Genomic DNA, 21,793 nt, shown 5'->3' on the forward strand with positions numbered 1-21,793 from the left:
ATTTTCCCCCTTCCAACTGTTTGGAACATCTGGAAAATAGCTTGTTCAGAGAAGACAAGGTGAGCGATCCCACCAGTCTTGTCTCATGCCAACTGTAAAGCCTCCTGCAACCATTCATGTTTGGGGTTGGTTCTCAGCCAAGGGAATCGGCTCTCTCACAGTCTTGCCTAAAAACACATCAATGAATAAAGAATGGCACCACAATGTCCTCCAAGAGCAACTTCTCCCAACCGTCCAAGAGCAGTTTGGTGATCAACGATGCCTTTTCCAGCATGATGGAGCACCTTGCCATAAAGCAAAGGTGATAACTAAATGGCTCAGGGAACAAAACAAAGTTTATTTACAAAATAAAAAGAAAAATTTGTAAATTTTTTTGAAAAATTAGCGATTTTTTAAATTCTAAATCATTGTGCTTTCAGACAGGTAGACTTACCACCTAAATAAGTTACAAAATACCAAACAAAAGAAAACAAGAGGAAAGGACAAGGCTTCAATGCAACGACATAAAAGGGAAAATCTTTATTAGTGAACAACAATAAAAGTGCATAAAATAGAATGAGAAGCATCTCAGAATGGATACAAGAAAGCACGCCAGGTAATATTATGTCCTCTGCTTGGTCACATTAGCCTCTACTTATTTTGCACTATTTGTATGTGTTTATCATTGTTCATGATTTAGTGTCTGTGACCCCTGTTATCATTACAGGATACCTGTCAGTTACATAAGGGCTCTACCTCATTACCATTTTATACCCATTTTCGTCCATTACTGTTTACCACATTACCGGGTCTCTTATACTGTACATCTGACATTTGTTCATGTACTTTAGGACGTATTACCTGGCGTGCTTTCTTGTATCCATTCTGAGATGCTTCTCATTCTATTTTATGCACTTTTATTGTTGTTCACTAATAAAGATTTTCCCTTTTATGTCGTTGCATTGAAGCCTTGTCCTTTCCTCTTGTTTTCTTTTGTTTGGTATTTTGTAGTTCATCATTAAGAGGCCTTCTTTTGGCTACATTGGTCGATATCACTGTCACTAGATTCTACTACTGTTACACTGCGCTTCTTTTGTTTTTTGTATGTCACCTAAATAAGTTGTTGAATAACATTTCCCATAGGTCTACTTTACATGAAATTTTAAATATTTAACATTTTAAAAAACCCTATCAGAAACATCTTTTAGGAAGCTTTTTTGTTATTGGGGCCATGTGACAGTTAGTGGTTAGTTGAGATGGGAGGGGTTGTAGAGCTATTGTTTTTATGGTAGTTTTTTTTGTTAACAGTATGGTAGCATTATCTGGTTGGTCATGGACCAAAATTGGAATTGGTTTAGTAAAGGTAGAAAATCTGATGGTGTGCGCCCAAATCCCCTGTTAAATCGGGCGCAAAACAGAAATCGTCGGGAAACCCCACAACAAATGCGTTCCGCGGACCATTAATAACTGAGCCCCATTATTTAGTAATGCTGGTAAAAAATCTTATGGCCAAGATCTATTATTCTGGTTGTGACTGCTTTCTGTCTCACTATGCACCCAATATATCGTCTTTGGGGGTTGCACATGTACTAAAGAAGTGTCTGTGCCAGATTTGTGTCATGGCTGCACAGTGTCTGGCAAGACAGAAAAAGTGTGCACCTAAAGGGGCGTGTTAGTGCTTAGTCAGAGTTTGCAACAAATTTAATAAGGTGACTCGACAAAATTGTTTGACGCGCTGTGTGTGTTAACGGTACACCTAAAAAAAGATAGTTACACTTCCAGAGAATTCAAGACCATGCACCATTATTCAATAGTTTGGCGCACCCTGCACAATCGTGAAGAAAACTGAACTTACCACCTTTGATAAATGTGGGCCAATGTGTTTTGAGTTGCCTTTTTCCCCAATCTGTTTGCAAAAAAATTGGAGCACATTTACTTACCTGTCCTGATGCGTTCCCCAAGGTGCGTTGTCCTACCGGTATGCACTCTGCCACCATTGCACTAAGCTCGTGCGCCCGATATCCTGCATGTGTCGCTTCCACGCTGAGGTCCGTTGGAGTTCACCTTCTTCTTCCTGGTGCATGTAAGTGCACAATTTGAATCTTAAATCCCGCGCTCAGTTCCAATCAGTCGGATCGGCAGCACGCCCCCCGTTTTCTGCCACATGAAAGCCATGAATCCGATCGCATGTGACACAATCCCAGCGTAAACCCTGCGAAAGCTGCGCTAATCCCGAAAACAGTGCACAGTCCGACGAAAGTGTGATCCGCGACCCTTAGTAAATAAGCTCCATTGCTTTTTACTGAATACAAACTTTAAGGATTAAACGCATATATATTCAGGGAGGATCTACTCCAAAGGCACTTGAAATGTGTTTTGAAAACGCAAAGCACATCTTGTAAATGCAGCCTTAAAGGGGTTATGCCACGAAACAATTGACTGCAAAAATCTGTCAAAGAGATCAAAATATTTCAGAAATCTATTTGTAAAGGTTACCTGGAAGTAAAAGTACCTTTCTATTTGTTATTATGATGCTTGTTCAGCCTCTATTCTGCTCCACACAGAAGCAGATGTGGGAGGGGCCAGGCACATGCACAGCACTGACAGAGGCAACTCACTGGCCTCACCTCAGCGCTACAGAGCGCTCAGCCTTCAGAGTCTCCTTCCACCTGCTGTGCTCAAATAGTCCCTGCATTTACTGATCCAATAGAAGTCCAATTGAAATGTGTCATACGCCCCATGTTAAAAGTGCACCAAAAAAAAGTTGGTGCAGCCTGTCAAAGCAGTGCAGGGGGCACCAGATTCATGAAGAACGTGCACCAGAAATCCTGAATCTGGCGCCCCCTGCCCACTACACAGGACACTGCACATAGTACACATGTACTATGTATTCTCACAGCATCATGGTCGGTCAGGCTGACATGCATGGATGCATAGATAAATAGGTGACAGCTTCTCACATGTTACTGATCTTTAGCTACTTCCCTGCTAGTCAGGCACAGGACAGCAGTGTAACATGGAGGGACAGTGAATGGTGGAGAGTACAGGAGGAGGACTGCATCAGGAGAGGTCAGAGCTCAGCCTGTTACTTGTGTTATCTCTGCAGCCTCCTGTGTGACCTGACTAATGGTGGAGGGAGGAGAGGGCTGCTATATTGCTATGATCCATGTTAGGGGAGGACTCCTCTGTGCAGCAGATAGTCATGTCTGGCTGCAGTTACCTTGTATCTGCTGCTGTAGGCTCCTGTGTGACCTGACTAATGGTGGAGGGAGGAGAGGGCTGCTATATTGCTATGATCCAATGATCCATGTTAGGGGGGACTCCTCTGTGCAGCAGATAGTCATGTATGTCTGCAGTTACCTTGTATCTGCTGCTGTAGGCTCCTGTGTGACCTGACTAATGGTGGAGGGAGGAGAGGGCTGCTACATTGCTATGATCCATGTTAGGGGGGACTCCTCTGTGCAGCAGACAGTCATGTATGTCTGCAGTTACCTTGTATCTGCTGCTGGAAGCGACTGTGGAGCAGTGGAAATCACCTCATTCACTGGTGTAGACCAGTGATTTTCAACCTTTTTTGAGCCGCGGCACACTTTTTATACTTAGAAAATCCTGGGGCACACCACCAACCAAAATAGCACAAAATGACACTAAAACAGTCATAAAAGGCCTCCCTTTACTAATAAAAAGGCCCTAGCTGCCTCCCTTTACTAATAAAAAGCCCCTTTACTAATAAAAAGCCCCTGGCGGCCTCCCTTTACTAATAAAAAGCCCCTAGATGCCTCCCTTTACTAATAAAAAGCCCCTAGCTGCCTCCCTTTACTAATAAAACGGCCCTAGCTGCCTCCCTTTACTAATAAAAAGCCCCTAGATGCCTCCCTTTACTAATAAAAAGGCCCACGGGCCTCCCTTTACTAATAAAAAAGCCCCTGGCGGCCTCCCTTTACTAATAAAAAGCCCCTAGCTGCCTCCCTTTACTAATAAAAAGGCCCTAGCTGCCTCCCTTTACTAATAAAAAGCCCCTAGCTGCCTCCCTTTACTAATAAAAAGCCCCTAGCTGCCTCCCTTTACTAATAAAAAGCCCCTAGCTGCCTCCCTTTACTAATAAAAAGGCCCTAGCAGCCTCCCTTTACTAATAAAAAGGCCCTAGCAGCCTCCCTTTACTAATAAAAAGCCCCTAGCTGCCTCCCTTTACTAATAAAAAGGCCCTAGCTGCCTCCCTTTACTAATAAAAAGCCCCTAGCTGCCTCCCTTTACTAATAAAAAGCCCCTAGCTGCCTCCCTTTACTAATAAAAAGCCCCTAGCTGCCTCCCTTTACTAATAAAAAGGCCCTAGCAGCCTCCCTTTACTAATAAAAAGGCCCTAGCAGCCTCCCTTTACTAATAAAAAGCCCCTAGCTGCCTCCCTTTACTAATAAAAAGGCCCTAGCTGCCTCCCTTTACTAATAAAAAGCCCCTGGCAGCCTCCCTTTACTAATAAAAAGCCCCTAGCTGCCTCCCTTTACTAATAAAAAGCCCCTGGCGGCCTCCCTTTACTAATCAAGAAACCCTAGCAGCCTCCCTTTACTAATAAAAAGGCCCTAGCGGTCTCCCATTACAAATTAAGAGCCCGTAGCGGCCTCCCTTTACTAATAAAAAGGCCCTAGCGGTCTCCCATTACAAATTAAGAGCCCGTAGCGGCCTCTCTTTACTAATTAATAGGCCCTAGAGCCCCCCTTTACTAATTAAAAGGCCCTAGAGCCCCCCCCCCTTTACTAATTAAAAGGCCCTAGAGCCCCCCCCTTTACTAATTAAAAGGCCCTAGAGCCCCCCCCTTTACTAATTAAAAGGCCCTAGAGCCCCCCCCTTTACTAATTAAAAGGCCCTAGAGCCCCCCCTTTACTAATTAAAAGGCCCTAGAGGCCCCCCTTAACAAATAAAAAGCCCCAGCCTACCTTTACTAATAAAAAAGAAAAAACCCTAGCTGCCTTCCCTATACAAATAATAACCCTATATACTTACCCTTGATGTCTTCTTCCGCGTACCTTCACTCCTAATGGCGATCCGCTCACCTTCTGTAGCTCCTGCACCGCGCGCCTCTGGTCACGTGACTTACGCGACCTGACGTCAGGTCGCGTCAGTCACGTGACATGGGCCGCGCGGTACAGGAGCTACAGAAGACGGGCGGATCGCCGACGCGGGACTTGGAGGTAAGTATGGGGCAGAAATACGGGGGCGCGGCCGCAGCTCGACACCGGGGCAGCCTAGTTCGGGCAACTTTCCCCCGCGGCACACTCAACCTTGTGTCGCGGCACACTAGTGTGCCGCGGCACACAGGTTGAAAATCACTGGTGTAGACGGCTGAGCTCTCTGCCCCCAAGTCTCACTTCCTATTGGCTGCAGTGTGTCAGGTGATCTCTCAGTGTGGAGTGATCTGTAGTGCAGAGCAGCTGGTGGAATGTTTGTGCGCCGACTCGGCCAGATACGCTGTAGCTCAGGACGGGACACAGCTACCACTAGAGGGCGTCAGCAACCAGGACAAAAGGAGTTATCTCAGTAAGCCTGCATATTTTGTAATAAGTGTAAATGGTGAAAGTACTTGTCACAATGCATTGGACCCAATTACAGCCATTTGCTATGGTGACACAACCCCTTTAAGGTAAAAGCAAAAAGCTCCCTCACATTGTTTCCATCTCATATTGTGGCCTACTCGCATTGTGCACCCACTGACATTATGTCCCCATCACATTGCTGACCCCTTAATATTGTGTCCCTTTATACTGTGTCCTCTTTCACATTGTTATGCCCCTCATATTGTGATCCCCTAATAAAGTAATCCCCTCATATTCTGGCCCCATTCATATTGTGCCCCGTCTTATCATGGTCTCCTCAAATTGTGGCCCCCTAATATCTTTGCCCCCTCACATTGTGGCCCCCACATCTCCCCCTCATATCCTAGACCCTATTTTATGTCTTCCTCTTGTTGTGGTCACCTCTTCTTCTTCCTTGCAGTGTAAGTAAGAATATAACAAACATCAGTTAATCACTTTTCCGGTTCCCCCACAGCAGTCTTCTCCTCTTTATTCTTTGCTGCTGTAAAGTCCTGCTATGATGCACACAGTAGCAGAGGCACAAGGATGACACTGATAGAGCATGGGTCTATCTGCGGCCCCCCTACCAAGGACAGAAGTTGGGACTGAATCAATTGATGTTGGGGTCCACCAGTAAAATCACAGGTACGCCGGTTGGCAAATCAGCATCAGCTAATATTGAAGCTCTACTGGCACTATATAATGTGGCATTATTTTATTTACTATGCAGTACCCCAAAGGAGGGAAAAGTCAACAGATGCTATCACTCACATAGACCCAGCATACGTTTGGCCCAGTCTTTAATGAGTAATGGTGGTTTATTTCACCACATTGCATAGGACAGAACATGTCTTCATCACATGCCCCTGGCCTGGACCATACACCTGTGTATATCCTCAGGTTTGCATCTAGTTACTGCTCCATTTAGACATACTCGACCAAAACATTAGACAAAATTGGTCTTTTTACCATGATATTGGCTCTGTTGTGTTTGGTCCATTAATGCTCTCACTAAAGCGGTACACAGCCCCTGTCTCTCCCCCCTGCTAAGCCAATCTCGGCCCCTTTTTTACCCAACCTTACCCTCTTCCCCAAGTAAAACACACAAACCATGGGTTTGGAAAAATATTGGCATCAGCAGCTGTTTTTATTACAAAACAACACTTAATAATATACTTTGCTTACATAACCATCATAAATAACATCAGTATTTTATAACTCTTATCAACATATTAACCTGCTACTTCAAGCTATAATAGGAGGTCAAAAGAGAGTCAGCCTCTCTGCCCGCCAACTGATATTTTACCCTCAACTGCCACCTCTGGTTCAAGGGCACTGGACAATGGACTATATTTCCAGGAAAACAAACCACCTTGTTTTTCCACTGCCCCACTTTTGACCAACTCCAAGGACCTCTCGCCCTACCCTTCCTGGCTGCAAGACGACTGCAATCCTCATCCAACAACCCCAAGACACGAGGAAAGTGGGCGGGCCACTTTCCTCTGCTTACCATAATATGGCTGGCAAACCTCCACAGGATTGGCTATACCACCCCCCTGGTAACTCCTGCTTACCGTGGTCGCCACCCCTTGGCAACACACCCTCCCAACAGGTGACGTCATGCCGCCTTCCCTTGCTGTGCTGCTGTTCAGCCTCTACTTTTCGTTTTTTATGTTGAAATTTTTAGAAGAAACCCAAGTTTTATACTCATTGAAACTGATGAGTTTCATGTTTTTTCCCATAATAAAATTCTAATTATGAGTAAACGGTAGATTCACTGACCTGATCCAAGCAGTTCAGGGAAACTTTGTGAAACTGATGTTACCCGGCTACATCTCAATGTAACACAACAAAACTCTGTTATGTTTCATGTATCATTAATTCCTAAATAAGCCTGTAATCACTTTCTGAGGGGGGCACATATTTAGGACACTGGGGAACATTTATCAGAAGTGTCTGAGAGCAGAACTGTTTTAGTTGCCCATTAGAACCAACCAGAGCTCAGCTGTAATTTAATAAAAAGTTGTTTGCTAATTAAAGATGAGCTCTGATTGCTTTCCATGGGCAACTAGAACAGTCTGACACTTCTTAAAAATCTCCCCCATAGTCTACATCTGTACCATCAGTGAAAAATATATTTGTAATAACAGGAAACCTTTTCTTATAGCCCATGCTAATAAAAGGCTATCGACTTGAAGAAGTAAAGTAAAGGGAGGTCATAGCAAAATGTAATTGTGGCTAGATGGAGATGAGTATATTGAGTCTATTGTATTTAGAGGGTTAATGCCTTAGATGCCAGTCTGTGGATACATGGTATTATTGTTTTGGTCAGAGACCATTATAGGGTTAAGTGAAATTCTGGAAATCCACAACATACAGCTGCAGACTGCTGGAGAACAGTGTAACCATTCCTTTATATACGTTGTTAGATGGAGCAGTGTCACGGGTGATCCCTCGACCCATATCTCCGGCCGCGGGCTCACCCGTGCCCCTTTTTGTTCACAAGCCCGGCGCCTGCGCCTCTTACCGGTCCCCGTTCCTGTTCCCGTGCTTCCCTGTATCCTAGGACATCCGCAAGTCGGCTTTAGATTTCAAGGGCCAGCACATCTTTAATTGTCGCTAGCCATTTCCCAGAATTCCCTGTAAACCTGATTCTCCCTGCACACCCTGCCGGATCTTCATGCCTTGTGCTTTAGAGGAAGCTTTGCCTCATGCCCAGTGCTGTTATTGTGATTTCCCGTTGTGACCCCGGTTCCGTTCCTGCCTACGCTCCTCTGCTGCTTGCCTTGACCTAATACTACGTACCCGACTCTGATCAAATGCTGCCCGTCCTGACCTCCTGCTTGTCCCTGACTACGTTTCTGCTCAAAGCCTCTGTACCTCGCCTTGGCAGCCACCGTGGACAAAGTTGCACGCCGCAGCAAGTCCAACCTGCTTTGCTGCAGGCTCTGGTGAAAACTAGGAACCACTTAGATTCCGGTCCCAGGTGTCGGCTTACGTCATCGTCCACAGTAGTCCAGTGGTTCCACTACCCCTGGAACCTGACAGTAAGATCAAGCCATGGATCCCGCCAAGGTTCCGCTACCTGAACTGGCTGACCACCGTCATGGTCCAGCAGTCCTGGAAGACTGCCTTGCAAGGTGAACAGCTTGGAACAGTCAATGCCATGTTGCAGCAATTGATGGCTCCTCCTGCTATTCCAGTTAGCCTGCCTGTCGCTGAACCAAGGCTAAGACTGTCCATGCCATCCAAGTGTGATGGGGACCCCAAGTTGTGCAGGGGCTTTATCACCCAGTGCCCCCTGCACATTGAACTTATGCTGACACAGTTTGTCACGGAACAGTCTAAGGTGGCCTTCATCATCAGTCTTCTCTCGGGAAAGCTACTCACCTCTGGGACAGAAAAAAACAGGTCACAACTACGATCATCTCCTTCTTTACCGAGTTCCGGTCTGTCTTTGAGGAACCAGCACGGGCATCTTCTGCTGAAAGTCAAGAGGACTTGTTTGTCAGTGATTTTGCTGTGCAGTTCCATACTCTGGCCTCTGAACTGTCCTGAAATGAAGCATCGTTGATCGCAACTTTCAAAAAAGGGCTCAAATTGACGTACGGTTTGCTGAACGTACTGTAGAGCAGCATCTGGAACAACTGCAAGTCAGGACTCGGCGTTTGCTCCGCCTGGCTCCTGTCTTCCAAAGACCGTGCCTGCCACCTTCCGTGTCTACTCCAGATGAAGCGATGCAGGTGGATAGAGGCCGTCTGACCACCCAGAAGCATTCCAGACGAAGACAGGAGAACCTCTGTCTTTATTGTGCCAGTCCGGAGCACTTTCTTGGGACTTGCCCTATCCGTCCTCTGCGTCCAGGAAAAGCCCGCTCCTAGGTTTCTTGGGAGAAGCGCCCTTAGGTGAGAGCAAAGCTTCTCCACGTCTGAACATTCCTGTTCTACTCAGCTCTGGCCCAGGTAGCCAGTTCCAGATTTCTGCCTTCTTGGACTCAGGTTCTGCTGGAAGTTTTGTGGATGCTGCTCTGGTCTCCCAGCATCATTTCCCTATGGTCCGTTTCGAGAAGCAATTGGTCATCTCCTCTGTCAGTGGCCAAATCCTCTCCGATCCTGCACCGCACTGAGCCTTTGTACCTGCAAGTCGGAGCACTACACAAAGAGAGACTGTCTTTCTATGTGCTACCTCAGTCCACATCTTCTCTCCTGTTGGGTCTTCCATGGCTGCAGCTCAACGCACCGGTGCTTAACTGGAAGATGGGTGAGATTTTTCGTTGGGGACCAGATTGCCAGTCTGGCTGTATGGTGGTTCCTCATCCAGTTCATGTCATGGTCTCTTCTGTGGTCTCAAAGCCTCTAGAGGGTCTTCCTACTTCCTATCAAGACTTTGTGGATGTCTTATCCAAGAGGCAAGCAGAGACTTTGCCTCCGCACCATCCCTACAACTGCCCTCTTGACCTGCTGCTGGGCAATTCTACTCCATGGGGTCAGGTCTGGGCCCGAAACCGCAGCAATGTCAGCCTACATCCAAGAGAACCTGCAGAGGGGGTTCATACGTAAATCTTCTTCTTTGTGACCAAAAAGGATGGGTCACTTTGTTCATGTATAGACTATCGCGGTCTTAACAAGGTTACCATTAAGAACCACTATCCACTGCCGCTGATCACTGAACTGTTCAACTGCCTATGTGGAGCAAAGGTCTTCTCCAAATTGGACCTTCGTGGGGTCTACAACCTCATCCGATTCTGCGAAGGTGACGAGTGGAAGACTGCCTTTAATACTCCCAATGGACACTTCGAGTACCTGGTTATGCCGTTCGGACTCTGTAATGAACCAGCCATCTTTCAGGAATTCATTAATGACATCTTACGAGACCTGCTACGTATATACCTGTATCGTGGTCTTGACAATTTCTTGACAATATCCTGGTTTCTCTACGGACCTAGAATACTATCGGTCCCATCTACACCAAGTACTCAGTCATCTAAGAGCCTTTACACCAAACTTGAGAAGTGCCACTTCCATCAGAAGAGTCTTCCCTTCCTCCGCAACATTATCTCTGACAGGGGTCTACAGATGGATCCTGCCAAGTTGTCTGCAGTTCTTCAATGGCCACGCCCAGTAGGACTCACCCAGTGCAATACAGAGGTTCCTGGGCTTTGCAAATTACTACCGGCAGTTTATCCCGCACTTGCTTGTGTCTCCCATGGTGGCGCTCACCAAGAAGTGCACCAATCCCCGACTCTGGCCTCTGGCGGCTTGTTACAGAGAAGCCTTTACACCTGGAAGTTGATCCAGAAAGGGCCTACAGGCCAAACTCTTACTTGCGGCTTTTTCTCAAAGATTATCTCCTCTGCAGAGACAAATTTCTCCATAGGGGGCCAAGAACTGTTGGCAATTAAACTTGCCTTAGAAGAGTGGCATTTTCTCCTGGGTGGAGCTCATTTTCCGGTCTACATATACACAGATCATAAGAATCTCCTCTATCTCCAGAAAGCTCAGCGACTCAATCTACGACAAGCTCACTGGTCACTCTTCTTTTTCCATTTCAATTTCCTTATCCACTTCCATCCGGCTGAAAAGAACATCAAGGCTGGCGCTCTCTCTTGTGCCTCGGATGTCACTGGGGATGAACCGGCTCCTAGGCATGTCATCCCTCCTGGTTTTGGCCGCTCCAGTGGACCTTCGGCAGATACCTCCAGACAAGACAAGATCTACGTCCGACCTGCTCTATGGAAGAGGATTCTGACTTGGGGACATTGCTCACCTGTTGCTGGGCACCTTGGGGTGCAGCGCTCTGTCGTCCTCATTTTCCATTTCTATTGGTTGCCAGATCTGATCAAGGATCATAGTATCATAGTATGTAAGGCCGGAAAAAGACACAAGTCCATCAAGTCCAATCTCTAAGAATTAAATAAATGTTTTATCCCCGTAACCCGTGATATTTTTTCTCTCCAGAAAGGCATCCAGGCCCCTCTTGAACATGTACATAGAGTCCGCCATAACAACCTCCTGCGGCAGAGAGTTCCATAGTCTCACTGCTCTTACAGTAAAGAACCTTTGTCTATGTTGGTGGTAGAATCGCCTCTCCTCTAGGCGTAGAGGATGCCCCCTTGTCCTGGTCACAGGCCTAGGTATAAAAAGATCTTTGGAGAGATCCTTGCACTGTCCGTTCAGGTATTTGTACATTGTAATGAGGTCTCCTCTTAGTCGTCTGAATAATCCAAAATTTTGTAATCTGTCATTGTATACTAGTCCCCCCATTTCCCTAATAATCTTGGTTGCTCTCCTCTACACCCGTTCCAGTTCTACTATGTCCTTTTTATACACTGGTGCCCAAAACTGTACACAAGATTCCATGTGTGGTCTCACCAGGGATTTGTATAAGGGCAAAACAATGTCTTTATCACGAGAATCAAATCCTCTCTTGATACATCCTATGATTTTATTTGCTTTAGCAGCTCTAGTTTTACCAAGTAATTGACTGTTTAGAACACAATTATACTTTTTGTTTCCATGGCCCAAGTGCATAACTTTACATTTATCTACATAAAACCTCATCAACCATTTCTATGCCCACTCCTCAAGCTTCCACAAATCTCCCTGTAATGCTAAACTATCAACCTCAGTATTTATTACTTTACACAGCTTAGTATCATCTGCAAATATTGAAACTTGACTGTGTAAACCCACTACAATGTAATTCATAAAAATATTAAAAAGTGGCCCCAATATTGACCCCTGTGGCACTCCACTGCTAACGTCAACCCAATCTGAGAATGGGCCATTAATGACGACCCGCTGTTTTCTATCACTAAGCCAATTACTTACCCAAATACATAGATTTTCCCCCAGTCCCAGCAGTCTCATTTTATGTACCAAACTTTTATGCGGCACTGTGTCAAATGCCTTTGAAAAGTACAGATATACAACATCCACTGCGTCCCCTAGATTCAGTCTGGAACTTAGGCTACATTCACATTGACGTTTGGGGGACGTATATACGGCCGATATACGTCCCCCATAGACGGCAATGGGCACACGGCACCCTACGGGAGCGGTACGGTGCAGCACACATGCGGCACCGTACCGCTCCGTACCCCGGAAAAAGATAGGACATGTCCTATCTTTGTCCGTAGTACAGCGCTGTGCACCATTACTTCCTATGGAGAGGGGCGGGGGTGAGCTGCGCTCATCTCTTCCTCCTCTCCCCGTGCACTGCCGCTGCCCGCTACGGTACGGTACGGGCGGGCAACGGCAGTGTGAATGTAGCCTTACTTCTTTTTCGCATAAGCCAATCAAATTAGTCTGGACCAATCTCTCATAAACCCTTGCTGATACTGGGTTATAAGGTTATGTACAGTGAGATACTCCAGGATAGCATCTCTAACAAACCCCTCAAATATTTTCCCCACCACAGGAGTCAGACTCACAGGTCTGTAGTTTCCAGGATCGCTTTTTGATCCTTTTTTGTACATTGGTACCACATTTGCTATGCGCCAGGCCTGTGGAACATGAAGGATGCATGGGACTTTGTGGGCTCCTGTGCTTCTTGTGCCCGAAGCCTGAAACATGCTGGTCTTCTTCAGCCATTGCCAATACCCAGCTGCCCATGGACTTACGTGGCTATGGATTTCATAATAGACCTTCCGCTTTCCTCTGGCAATACTGTCATCTGGGTGGTAACTGACCGGTTTTCCAAAATGTCCCATTTTGTTCCTTTGCCAGGCCTGCCATCTGCTCCACGTCTTGCCAGCCTATTCTTCCACTACCCCTGGAGCCAGGGCCGGCTCCAGGAATCAGTGGGCCCTTGGGCGACAGAGCCTAAGTGGGCCCCTTAGCAGTAAACTCATGTGGCGGCATTAAAAACACACAATTTAATAAATAAATAGTCCGCTGGTCCAAGAATTAACCTTTTAGCGCTCTACACCGTACATGTACACATTGTAACGAATCCTATGTAAAATGCCATATACTGCAATACAGTAGTATTGCAGTATGTGGTGGGAGTGATCAGGCCATCTAGGGTTAATTTATCTACAGCTGATATATAACCGTAAGTAAACAGTAAAAATCCTAGAAACAGGCATCACTGCGTCTCAAAATGTCTGATCAAAATATAAAAACAGTTATTCCTGACAGTGAACCCCATAATGGAAGATAGCGCCTAATTATCCAAAATGGCACCTTTACACCATTTTACATCACATAAAAATTTTTACAAAAAGTGGCACAGTCCTCAAAATGGTAGCAATGAAAATGACGGCGTGAGGTCATCAAGTCGCCGGACGGCGTCCTGCACAGTGAGCAGAGCCGCTCTGCCTGTCAGTGCCGCTGTGATCACCTTGCAGCGCCGCTCCCCGTCACCTGTGCCAGCACGTCGGCTCTCAATTACATCGGCAACACAAGGATGCCGATGTAATTGAGTTTTGTGATCGGGCCAGCGTGTGCCGTGGGCCCCACTCGGAGCTCCGGGGCCCAGGCACCTGCCCGGGTACGCCGGATGCTGACGCCGGCCATGCCTGGAACCCAACAAGCCAGACTGTGAAATATACATCTATTTATATTACGGGATTGCACCAGAGGACTTTCCTCATGCTTCTGTGCTCTTAGCCAAAAGAAGGGGCTGAGGAACAGCTAAAGTTGGAGATCTCACAGCACATCAGTGTGAGGAGTCATACTCAGTCCAAGAATTCTGGCTTGATTTTCTCCAGTCCTGCTGCTACTAACAACATATACAAAGTAATGGCTATAAAGATTTCCACGTAACAATAAAATAACATGTAATAACATCAAGCCAAAAATTACCTTTAATCTAAGTAAGTCTAAACTTCTTAACTTTCTAAAAATAATATTTTGTCTGTTGCTGACACTAGGAGGAAATCACAGTTGATCATAATAATGGTTTATTGCATGTTTATATTCCCCATTAAATCATGATTCTGGAGCCTGTTTTTTTATTCTTGTATATCTGTTTATATTCCTTTTAATAATATATGAATACATTGACAACTACAGGTTGCTTTGTCAAGTAGGTGTGTTCTTACACTGTCAGCCCTGGGTATTGTCAGAGAAATGCACCAAAATGGTAACCTAAAAGTGGGAGGAACTGGTAAGGTTGGGGCACAGATAGAATTAAAGAGATTGTACCAAGTTTAATTGTTATTCCCTATCCATGATACAATGGAAGCGTCTCTAATTCCCGGGCATAGCACATTCACTGTCTATGAGAAATATGCAAATTAGTTTTGTGTAGTGCTGAATATAGGCACTACCATAGTATACAATGGAGTGGCAGGTTGGCATGCTCGACCTGCCACCCCATCAACTAGTGAAAATAAGATCCCGTTCTCCTGGTTGTGGGGGTTACAGCAGGCAGACCCCCACTGATTGTAATCCACTCTCCTGTGACTAGAGGATAATAATCACACCCTAAATAATCCCAATAACTTTCGGACCAAGTACAGCTCTGCCGCAGACATTTATGCCCACAGTGGATTATTTCCCCGTGTATCTGGGGCTCTTAGAAATGTCCACAATTACAGTCAAAAATTTGTAAAGAAAAATGTCCCTCAGGGTCTATTATGACCTCAAAATGACCTTCATTAAAATATCCCTTTATTAACACCTTCCCGCACCCTGACGTAACTCTACATCATAGGACATGGATAGTTACCGCACCTTGACGTTTAGTTACGTCATGATGATCGCCGGGCTCAGAACATGAACACTTGCCCTCATCACAGGATCCCGGCAGTACGCGGTAACATCTGGGAACGCAATCTGTTATAGACGACCTATAGACGCCGTGGTCATAGAGCCCGATGCCAATCATTGCCATGGCAACCCTGAGGCCCGATAAGAACCCCAGGGCTACCTTCAGTAGCAGCCTGTTAGGCCTGAATGCAAGCTGGCTATGTAATACAATGCATTACATTAGTATCACAGTATATTACAATGAACAAGTGATCAAATGATCACTTGTTCATGTCCCACCCTGGGACAAAATAAAACAGCAAAAAAAAGTTTTAAAAAAATCATTATTAAAATAGAATAAAAGTCTCTTGAAGTCCCATCTCATATAAAAATCAAATACACAACATGACATACTGGGTATTACCACGTCTGTAACTACCCGTACAATAAAATAAAATTGTCACTGAACCCGTATGGTGAACGCTGTTAAAAAAAACGCAAAAAAACACACAGAAATTATGAATTTTTCACATCTGACCTCATAAAAACAGCATAAAAAGTGATCAAAAAGTAACATTTCCCCTGACATGATACAAAGAAAAGGTACAGCTTGTCTCGCAAAAATAAGCTCTAAAACAGCTCTGTAAACCAAAAAATATAAATGGTGATTTTCTCACAAAATGGAGTATCACCGTAATCACCGTCTACTCACCGTGATGACCCATAGAATAAAGATAACACATTATTTTTTATAGTACAGTGAACAACCAGGAAAAGAAATGCTAAAAACCATAAACAAGAATTAATGATTTTTTTAACTACCACCAAGAAAGAGTTAATAAAATCTGATTATTAGCTATTGAACCCTGTAAAAGCCTATAAAATGTGACAGTGCAGATCTGCTCTGAATGGCGCTCCTTCTGTTCTATGCCCGGCCATGTGCCCATACAGCAGTTTACCACCACATATGGGGCATCCTTATACTCGTCAGAAATTAGGGAAACTTTGTGAAATTTTTTTATCATTTAATACTTTGTGACGGTTTAATTTTTGGCCAAAATTAATGTATTGTCTAAAAAAAAATTGCTTGTAAATTACACCTCTATTTTGTTTTAACCGCTGTGAAACATCTAAAGGGTTAACACTCTTCTTAAAGTTAATGTTTCACACATTGAAGGGTGTAGTTTCAAAAATGGCATAATTAATGGGGTTTTGCTGCTATTAAGGCCTCTCAAAGTCACTTAAAACTAAGCAGGTGCCTCTAAATAAGGGTTTTGGCGATTTTCATAAAAATGAGAAAAAAAGCCCCCACAATTCTGAACCTCCTAACAACCTAGAAAAGAGAGAAGATGCATAAACCCTATGCCGATTTAAAGCAGACATTCAGGAAATGTTATTTATAAAGTTACTTGGGTGCTATGACTATCTGAATTTTCATTTTTTTCATAACACAAAAGATATCATCAACATTTTTCTATTACAGGCAGTCCCCGGGTTACATACAAGATAGGTTCTACAGGTTTGTTCTTAAGTTGAATTTGTATGTAAGTCGGAACTGTATATTTTATAATTGTAACCACAGCCAAAATGTCTTTGGTCTCTGTGACAATTGGATTTTAAAAATGTTGGATTGTTATAAGAATCAGGATTAACAATAAAGCTTCATTACAGACACATTTAGTAACTGTTAGAGCTGATCATTGTAGCCTGGGGCTAATGTACAGGAAATTACCAACATCCAGAGGTCCGTTTGTAACTAGGGGTCGTCTGTAAGTTGAGTGTTCTTAAGTAGGGAACTGCCTGTACTTTGAAGTACAATGTGTGACGATAAAACAATCTCAAAATCACCTGGATATGTTACAGCGTTACAAAGGTATAACCTCCTATAATGACACAGGGCAAATAAAGCCCTAAAGTGGCTTAGACCTGAAGGGGTTAAAGTGTTTTCAGAGATTGTGCTTAAGTTGTTGTAAATGTTGTAAATGTCTTATTTTTAAATAACTACAACAACACAAAGAAGGTTTCTAATAAATGTCTCTCATTAGTGGTTTTATAAGGTCCCCAATAATTTACCAGTTATTTTAGGGGGGCTATACATGGACTTGATATGTCTGGTCAGCAGTCTTGAAGATCACACCAGTAACCAGTGAGAGGTGATGGCAGTGAAATGCTTTACTGCAATCACTCACTGACTGCACCACCTGTTGCTAGGCGACACATAAAGAGGCAGTTTCACCTCAAATGATGAAACAATTCATTTAAAAGCAGTTTATTTTATTTTTGTGCTGAAGTCTCCCTTTCACTACCATCATCCCCTAGGAGGTGGTCCATAAAGTCAGCCAAAAAAGTAATTTACCTAGCTGAAAATCCAATCAGGTGGCAAAGTGGGCACATCCTGTCATTTTACTGTTTACACATGTAGATTTTCCATATATTTCCTGCAAATAAAAAAACTTTGCAATTTTGCATCTCTGGGATTGGGATTTGTTTTCAGTCAGACTTGGGTCCCTGCCACAGCAAGCACTTGCCCCGCTGGACCCTAATGAATTTGTACAGGCAGCAGCGTCCATTCCCCAGCGTCCGCGGCCTATTCCATGGGGCGGCCAGCGAAATACTGAGAACATGTTCTCACTTCTAGTAACCCCTTCCAGGGTAAACAGCGGAGCCTCAGAGGGCTGCTCTGTACATACACAGAGTCTGTTCCATGGACTTGGGATATTTCTTGAAATCTAATTTGGTGCACAGCTGAACACTGTGGTTTCTATGAAATAAAAATATATTTAAATATAAAATAAACATGCGTGATATTGGCAAGCGTCCCCCCCCTGAGAAGGCGTCAGAACCTCTCTGTCCCACTGGATCACCTTACAGAATGGGGGGGACAGAGAGGATCTCTACAATGGAGCCACTGAAGCCGAGGAGGAGTTTGATGGCGACGGATACTGGGATTGCTGTGGTTGTGGTGGAGATGGCTCCCTATACAAACACAAGCTCAGGCCAATGTATGGTCACAGTAATGAAGGCTTGCAGCCCAGACACATACATTCACGAATGACGCTTGTCCGCCCCACTGACGTATAACCTATTATCCTCCCCGTACCAATGTTATGTGAAGGGAATTGATAGCCAGTTTATATAACGCTTACATTCATTTTTTAATAAACCTTCAGTAAATCATAAAATCAAGTCATAACTTATCCCGCTCCGCCAACTATTACACTGCATTTCCAAACAGAGGCACCTCTATCATTTTACAAACCAAAACTTGCTGCCTCGTATACATGGGGTGTACAGGGCAAAGGATCCAAACCCCATTAACCCCTTAAAGCCAAGATGAAATTCCCGTTAAAGAGAATCTGTCCTCTCTCCTGAAATGAGCTGGCATTTCCTAAGGAGTAATAATTCTATAAAGAAAATTCTTAGACATTTTCCCCAGTTACTCCTCCTGGAAGTGTCTCAGGACAGTGAACATAACCTACTGACAAGGGGTATTGTTTTACCTGGTTAGAAATTCACTAATACATTCCAGGAGGAAAAACTGAGAAATGTCACAATAACCATATATTTAATGGAGGTGTCAAGAATATGGGGGAAAAAATGTAGCTTTTGATATAATGTGTTGTTTATTAGTTGCATAATATTTGGTTGCTAGGCAGTAGTGGATTGAAATATAGGCGATTTGGGCATTAGCCCGGGGCCCAATCCTTTTATGGGGGCCCATGGCCACCCAAACCACTCACCCAATTATATACTTTACCAATGAAATCCTGGTACATCTGTTCCTGTTCTCAATACACATGTACACAAGAGTCATTTCAGGACCTTTGAAGGTCCTCCAAAAGTCCTGAAACCACAGATTGAAAGCAGGCGGAAGGGACACATCCTACATCCTCCAGGAAGCTTGGTTCTAGTATCATATGCAGAAAGTGAATTCCAGCATTGTAGGGGCTATAATACTCATACAGCCCGGGGCCCATGGGAATCTTAATCTGCCACTGCTACTAGGTCTCCTGGACCCGAAGACCCAGTACTATGACCAGCAGTCATTGACCATTAACCCTTTCAAATGTGGTGATCTAATGAAATGACCACAGTAGAAGGTCTACTTCTACTTTTGGGTAAAGGGAAAAGTAAAGGAACACCTTCCCTAAGTAGAAATGAGAGGAATTGTTCCTGTCCACTAGGAAGTGGGCACATTGCGCCAAGAATCATAATCCATGTAGTATGCTACACACATGAAAAGCACGACCATATTAAGAATACAAAAAACATGTGTCAAGTAGCAAAAGAAAATAATCTTTATTAAACAATAAATGAATACAAAGAGAAAACACTGATCGGACAAAAACATGTATAAAATCATTTAAAATGTAGGGAAATACAAACCAAATTGTACCCCCAACAGAAAAGCATTTACCATTTACATTTACTAAGGGCGCAAATCGCGTATTCCGACGGGTTACACGAATATTACCGATTTGCGCTGATTTTCCCTGAATTGCCCCGGGATTTTGGCACACGCGATTGGATTGTAGCGCATCAGCGCCAGCATGCACGCAACGGAAATCGGGGGCGTGGCCGTAAGAAAACCTGACGGATTTGGAAAAACCTCCGTATTTTTTTTAAAAAGTGTCGCTTGACACCCGCTTACCTGCACCCAGGGTAGGACGGTGAACTTCAGTGTACTGATTTTATACATGTTTTTGTCCAATCAGTGTTTTCTCTTTGTATTCAAGCTTGGTGTCTAACACCGAAACGTCGCCTCTTGTTCCAATAAAGATCACCAACGCTTTATTTGAATTTTGCAGTGCTGCCTACTTTTTCCATTTTGTATATTCATGGGATAAGATATAATAAATTCCTATGAATATTATATTTTGAGTGGCCATAGTGTGGTCAGTTATGATGTTAAGAGTATGCATTATTAAAGAGCACAGTGCTGTTATCCAGGTGACATTACATTGTAAGTGACTATGGTAATTTTAGTTGCAGAGTAATGATTAAAATTCACTTAAAACATTTTGGGGAACATTCTGTGGGTTGGGAGAAGTCATCATGAAGTTCTGAGCCCAATGGAGCAGATCATCACCTGTCTGATTTAATCAGGAAGTTCCAGCACAGTATGAGAAGGGATGTGTTCCTGAACACTGTAACACCCTGTAAATCTGCCGCACTGAGGGGCTCTGGTGACACACCTAGGAGCCCTTTCATGATGCGTGGATCTATAAGTAAGGTAGGGTTTATAACGTTTGATTTTGATTGTAGATTTCCTTTAAAGAACAGAGCAGCCTGAGGTTTTTGTGAACACCAGATCCTGGTGGATTTCTGGATCTATTTATTAATAGTCAAGAGTCGATGATAAATCATCACCAATTCGGGAGCTTGGTGGATATGTCATCACACTATATACTTGGGGCTCGTACAGCTGTGGCTGGTAAGTGGTGACACTAATCCCATTAGTGTGTGTGCACCGCAGAACTGACTGTATACAAAGTGCTGAAAAAAAGACAACTCAACAGAATTACAGCTGGATGTCACAAACAAACAAAGGATTGGGAATACAACTGCTCTTCTGTGGAAATCTCAGCTAAACTACATGTCATAGAGTGAAAGTTTTCAGGGTTTGGCAGCAAATCCTATGCAGTTCTTCCACCTAGTGACCAAATGCTGAACTACATGATTGTCCCTTAGTGGAGTAGCTGAAACTGCAACCATTTTAACTGTTCTATAGAATATATAAAAACATCTAAGAGATAAAAAGGTTGAGGATGATATTTATTTTATAGGTTTGGCTCCAATATATAATGATTCCAGTCTGTGCCATGAGATTCTAGAGGTAGAGGTAAGCATTCTGTGTCAGATAAGTTACCAGGAATAGAAAAAGAAAAAGTGGGGCTTCTCAAAGCTTCTCAACCAATTGGGAATGTATATATTGTGCTCATGGGTAGTTTAGAGCAGTGATGGCAAACCTTTTAGAGACTGAGTGCCCAAACTACAACCAAAACCCATTTATTTACCCTGATGTGTCAATGTGCCATTTTAAGCAGTAACTTATTGCTACCTGTTCTTCCACTTCTTTAATTGTATCGGCTCCCTGATGCCACCAATACAGTAGAAAGAAGGTGGGCAAATTCAGACTATCATTGTAGCTTCTCTACAGGGTCTCTCTGTTTAGGAAGAATGGTGGGTCCAGCAGGAGGACCTCCAAAGATAATGCACTTCTTTTTAACACCTCACTTTTCAAGCAGTTCCAAACAGTCAATGAAGTGTCGCTGTAAAATCGTGCAGCATGTCATACGTTGCCTAGGACTGCAGGAAGATTTAATGGATTTGGTCCTGTTTGGTGAACTCTGTCCTAGGCTGATGGCCTGAGTGCCCACAGAAAGGGCTCTGAGTGCCACCTATGGCACCAGTGCCATAGGTTCGTCATCATTGGTTTAGAGTATCAAAAACTGTGTATAATAGGAAGGGTCCAGAGCACCAATATTCAAACCCTATTACTGTTGCATGAACGGATTACCAGGGTTATAGTAGGCAGTATAGTATTTATCA

The sequence above is a fragment of the Engystomops pustulosus genome, chromosome 6 (genome assembly GCF_040894005.1).
Source record: "Engystomops pustulosus chromosome 6, aEngPut4.maternal, whole genome shotgun sequence".
Lineage (NCBI taxonomy): Eukaryota > Metazoa > Chordata > Amphibia > Anura > Leptodactylidae > Engystomops > Engystomops pustulosus.